The sequence below is a fragment of the Rhodamnia argentea genome, chromosome 3 (assembly GCF_020921035.1).
Source record: "Rhodamnia argentea isolate NSW1041297 chromosome 3, ASM2092103v1, whole genome shotgun sequence".
Classification (NCBI taxonomy): Eukaryota; Viridiplantae; Streptophyta; class Magnoliopsida; order Myrtales; family Myrtaceae; genus Rhodamnia; species Rhodamnia argentea.
The window spans coordinates 35,796,161-35,802,160 of record NC_063152.1 but is presented as its reverse complement, the minus strand read 5'-3'; positions in this window follow the sequence as shown (position 1 = coordinate 35,802,160).

Sequence of the window (6,000 nt, the reverse complement as noted above, 5' to 3'; positions counted from 1 at the left end):
GATAAATGGAGATATAGATGAGATATAGCCCGGATAAAAATATCCTAAAGGAGGGGGTGTGAAGACTTGGATCGGATTTCTCAAGAGAGCATACATAAGGAGAATCAAGCTTAAGCCAATCATCCTAATTACAAATCATGATGTGATGAAACAAACATAAATTGCCAATTGAAAAACCACATACATATAGCTTATCCCGAGCCTCCCTTATGATCGCACAAGACTCAAAATTTAACAACCTGAAATTAAACGAAATAACAAATTAATATAATTAGATTACATCAAATATCATTTTTGTTACTCTCTAGAGTACCTTCGAAGTTCAAATCTTCAATGGCTCGAGAAAGGGAGAGGGATAGCAAGTTTTCTCCTTCCCCAAGGGCTTGAAATCGGTTGTGGTAGCAAATTTATGCCGATTCCTTGAGCTCGCCTTTCGATTTCTAGAAGTAAATCGGGATGGTTTATTCTTTTTTCTTTTTATTGAACCGTCCTTTAGCAAAACCATTGCAAAGGAGCTCGTCACTTGTGCCTTCACATGGTCGGCCACAGTGATAGTCAGCAAGGAATTAAGAAACAGAGGAGACTTGGGAAACGATAATAGCCAAGGAAGCAAGAGTTTGAGATCCGAAAACTAAGCGTGCTGAGTTGAGAGGAAAAAGTGAACTAAGAAACGATAGATGAGAATAGAAACTAGAAAGCTGAAACTAGGGTTTAGAACTTTAGACACTTAGGTTCCAGGTCCGGGTCTGGTTCCAGTTTGGTTCCATCAAGAACAGAGAACCGGAATAGGAACCCGAGGTTCCTAAAAATGTGAAACCGGGAACCGGATCCTAGTTTACTGGAACCTGGAACGGAACCAGAACCGCCGGTTCGGTTCTCCGGTTCTCGGTTCTACCCTAGAACCATGTTCACCCCTAAAGAAGGAGATGCAGTCACAACGCAAGTGGTGGCGGCGGCATTTGCCATCTTGAAATATCAGTCACTCATATAACGCGTCGACGTTTTAACGGAGGATCTATGCAAAGTTGAAAGTCTACTCAAGCTTTTCCATTTTTGAAAAGACGAAGAAAAAAACAAGTATGATATTTATGATTCTCATTACTAGTCAATCCGAATCCAAAAATGGAAAGGGAACTGTGTTGGGTCAATAATCAAGCGGCCCTCACTGGAATATAAGTCACAAATTAACATAAACAAAAGGACCTCTGCGAAATTATGGCGCTGAGATGAGCTGAGTGATTCTAGATTGGAGGCCCGGTCTTCAATTACTTCATATTGTCACCACTCAACATTCGCAGATCAACGTTGGAGACTGTTAGAATTTCCACACCAATCTCCATCAAAAGGTCAGTCTCTGTTGAATTGGCCCCTTATGGCTGCTAAACATTCATTGATTGAATCACGAGCAAACAAAATGAATTTAATGGCATCGCCTGTCGGGTCCTCCGTGACGGGGAACGCAAACGACGTAACGTTTGACTCGAAATAATGGCGCCCTACACCTCTAGCAACTTGTCTTTGGCGTCAGCCTTCACTATGGAAAATCAAAGTAGTTCGCAAGTGTTTTGGAGAATATGATAAGTTATGATCAGGATTTATTTATTTTTTTATAATCTTTTCGACCTTGGTTCTTTAGGAACAAGTAGGTTGCATTGGGAAAATACAACTGCCCGTCTCAGGGAAAAAGCGTAAATTAAGTTCAAATGTTATGCCTCATAATTAGGACACCTACATACATAGTAATAATATATAAGAAAATGTTGATAACCCATAATATTTATTTACAGGTAGTTGATATTATGTACCCGCACTTCGACCCTTTTAAATTACTTCAAACATAGAAGGGTCAAAATAGTATGGCAATAGACAAGAACTTTTCATTTAGAGAATTGAGATATTTGTTTAAATTCCAAATTTAGAGGAATTTCATAACAAATCTACATATAGACAGATATAATTGAGTAATACAATTAACAAGAAAGTAACCTATCAGCATGATCAAATCATAGAAAGAATTTATCAAAGATCAAGGTTGATTAAAATGTTAATAGAACAAAGAGAATTTCGTCATATAATATGATCTAGCATGGTGTGAATTATATATATATATATATATATATATATATATATGGAATTATTAAGAAAATATATTTTCATAAAAAGACTCAACCGAACAATATAACGAAAGTTTGATCGCTGATCAAATGTAAAGTAGGAAAAGCCACCGTAGCCCTCTGAATCCAAGTGGCGAGCCCCTTTCATCTTATATGGCAATTAATTAAATGTCTGGGTGACATAAATATCATGCCGACATAAACATCGTTTCTGTCATGTTAAAATGCTGGCACGCAAAACTTACAGAATTTTCAAAGCTTTTCAACAAAGCTATCGCTAAGAGCGTCAGTGTTAGGCCCGGCCCCCCGTAATTTAAGTATCCTTCCACATCAACACCCGACTTCGACTTCATATCTACAAGCCCGCGTTTCTACACCACAACGCCCACTTGCTTGGAAACTGCAAAAATTAACTCTAATACCAATTTGTTAAGAAAGCATAGCAAAAGTCGGATACTCTTCGTCCATGAGCGCGATAGAAGTCCAATACCTTTCATCCAGGGAGATTGTTAAGAGAGAGCTCAAGTTCAAGCCCGTCAACATATCTAGTTGAAACGACATTCACTCAAAAGTTTAAGTCAATGAGTTGTGAGCCAACCGTGATATAATAATTGCTCTACACCACACCGATTTTTCGATATGAAATTTTTCTAATGCAACTCATTTACACTTGCATCCTAATGATTATTTTCACCTCCATTTTCTTCAAGTTTCAAAACATAACACAATGGATTTGATTATCATTTGGAACAGAAGTTAATTACATGGTTTTAGCTTTCCACCTTTGGATATTGAAATGAATACACGTCCAAATATCAGAACGGGCTGAAATATAAATGACTATTTGATAGAGGTAGAAGAATTTATTGTGGACTATGACAACCATATCATTCATCAATAAAATTCTAAGGGTCTGTTTATTTCGCGAAAAATGTGATGTTTCTGGAAAATATTTTTTGGAATGTTAAAATGACGATATTTTTGGGTATTTGGCCAAAATCTGAAAATAAACTGAAAATTATTTTCTGTAGTTTGGTAAGGAAAATATTTTCCATCCTTTGATTTTCTCTGGCATAGTTTGGTTGAAAATTACCGACGTGTACTCACCTGTCCACATGGCACATGGCACTAATGTGAAATTTTTTTGTAATATGTAAAAAGAATTCAAATTTTCTAATAATTACTTTTTTTTTTTTCCTTTGCCAATCGCATGCCATAGCGACGGCCAGAGAGCCCGAGTGTTGCTGCTTGTCCTCACTTGAGGATGGTGAGGCGAGGCTCGAGCTCACCGAATCTAGTGAGATAGGACTCGCCCTCGCTTGAGGCCAGTGAGGCGAGGCCGTGGTTGATCACTAGCTGTTGCCATGGTTGGCAACCGATAGAGGAAGGAAAAAAATAACATAAAAAATAAAGAATTATAAAAAAAGAAAATTCAAAAAGAAAAAATAATTAAAAAGGAAATGAATGTGAAGTCGTGTAGGGAGCAAAAAGAAGGGAAAAACATTTCCTTTCCCCACTTTTGAAAATATTTTTTTTCCATTGGCAAAAAATATTTTCCTCAACTATTTTATTTTTCGTGAACCAATGACTAAAAAATCGGAAAAATATTTTTTTGAAAGTTATTTTTCACAAAATGGACGGAACCTATTCATTTCAAATTAATAAAAAATCCCATCCCAACTACATTACGCCACCATAAAATTTCGACGGCCGATTATCAAAGTTAGTGATAAGCAAACACAGAGAACTCCCTTTGACCAAAAAAAAAAAAAAAAAAAAAGAGAACTCCCTCACCAATTGCAATGACTTGTGGTGATAGTCTATGTTTGATGTTCCCATCATTATTATCGAGTAGTAACACCAACATCAATATGTTGAAAGAACACAGATCAAATATCTATAAGGAACTCCTAAATCTATATCTATATCTAAATCGAGAGAGTAAATTTCTTGGATTTAGACCTAAATTTAAATCGGGAAAAGAGAGCGACTTAATCTCGAAGGAGAATCGGAGTATGTTTCTGATTGAAGAATATACTTTGTTTTTTGCTTTTTGGTATTTTCTTTTTTCTATAATTATTTGAGAGTTTCAAAGCATTTCACGTGACTCTTTCGATTATTTTTTTGATTAATGAATGAAATTTTTATTTTTTTTTTTAAAGTTAGGCACGAAGGTCACTGTCTTTTTTTTTTTTTGTCAAAGGTCACTGTCCTACGGTTTTGGTCAAAAAAGGACACTGTCCTTTGAATCGGCCCATTATAGCAACAAGTACCAACCAAAGTACCATTTAATACTTCACCTGTCACTGCCCCGTGAGGGACAGAACTTTGCACTTCTGATAACGACGTACTCTTCCGTCCAAAAAAAAAAAAAAAAGATAAGGACGTACCCGAGTGGGATCAGATTAAAGAATGACTTTACATATTATTTGTTATCTGCATGCAAGCACATAAATAAAACATCGTTAAGCATTTAAGTCATTCATATCACCCACCAAATTCTATTCTTATTATAGCTAATACAAGAGCTAGAGCTCTCCCGCCGGCCAATATGAAAGGAAAAAGAAAGAAAATTTAAAAAATTAAAAAAATGAAATTTTTAAAAAATAAAAATTTAGTCTTTAGAAAAAAAATTTAAAAATATCCACGTCAACACTAATCGCGTCCACGTAAAATGGCCAGTATTTGGATGGACTGAATTAGTACAAATACAAAAATGTTTATGATTAAATTAATCAAATTAAAAAGTTCATGATTGAATTGTTACTAATATAATAGCTTTAGAACTGTTTATTTTCTTAGCTGTTGCAATTTCAAGACTTGCTAATATTGACCAAATAATCCTAATACGACCAGCACAAGCCCTGGGCCCTGGGGCATTCCTAAATAAGATCTCCCTTCACCAGGTACCCCTCCGACTTATTACGGGCGATAGCCATAGTAGTTCTTGGACTTCCTGGATTATTAATGTTTCTTTTACCTGCTCCAGAAAGAGGGTGGTCATGTTTCTCTGGCAGCTTCAACTTTGGGGACCCGTCACTGTCTGTTGCATCAAGTCAGGCAAAATTCATAATGCAGAAGACGTCAAAGCACGTGGCCTAAGCTCCCTAATTATTTTTAATAGAAAGAGCCCCACAATATAAATGCTTCGTATAGTTTCCTGTTGTTATTGTAGTTGCCCCTCGCCTCGGTCGCCGAGAGCGCTTGGTGGAAGAAGACAGAGAAGGAAAATAAAAGAAGAAGAAAAAAAAAAGAATAAATGAATAAGAATATAAAAAAGCTCGAAAAAAATAATTGACATATTTTGTAAAATTTGCACGTTAGCGCCGGCAGCACTACTTCAATAATTTTCAATCAAAATTGATCGGATGGACCGAATCAAGACAAATACAAAAGGTTTAGGACTGATTTGTCACAAATGCAAAAGTTTTAGAACCGAATTGGCACAAAAAAAAAATGACTTATGACTGAATTGGCGCAATTGCATTAGATTTAGGACTTTTTTGGTAATTTTTCCGTTTTGAAAAATGGCCTTACATTTGAATTTAAATTTACTTTACTTAATATTCTTGAAATCTAATCTCAGTTGTCAAGTGAGTATTCACAAGTATGCTATTCAAAAAGTAATTGCATTGCATTAAATTATTTGACCCTATAAGATTGACGCTGTTGGTTGAGGTATTAAGAGATTTTCAAAAAAAAAAAATTAAAGATCACTAGTTCAAATTCTACTGAGTAGGTGAAAACTGATTTGGGCCAATGCCATCTGTACATGTCTTAGGTGTGGGCTTAGCTAATTTATAAGGCACACAAATTGTTCCATGTATCTCTAGATAGTTGAGCCTCAATGCTTGTGACCCTGATTATGCTAAAAAAAATGATTATT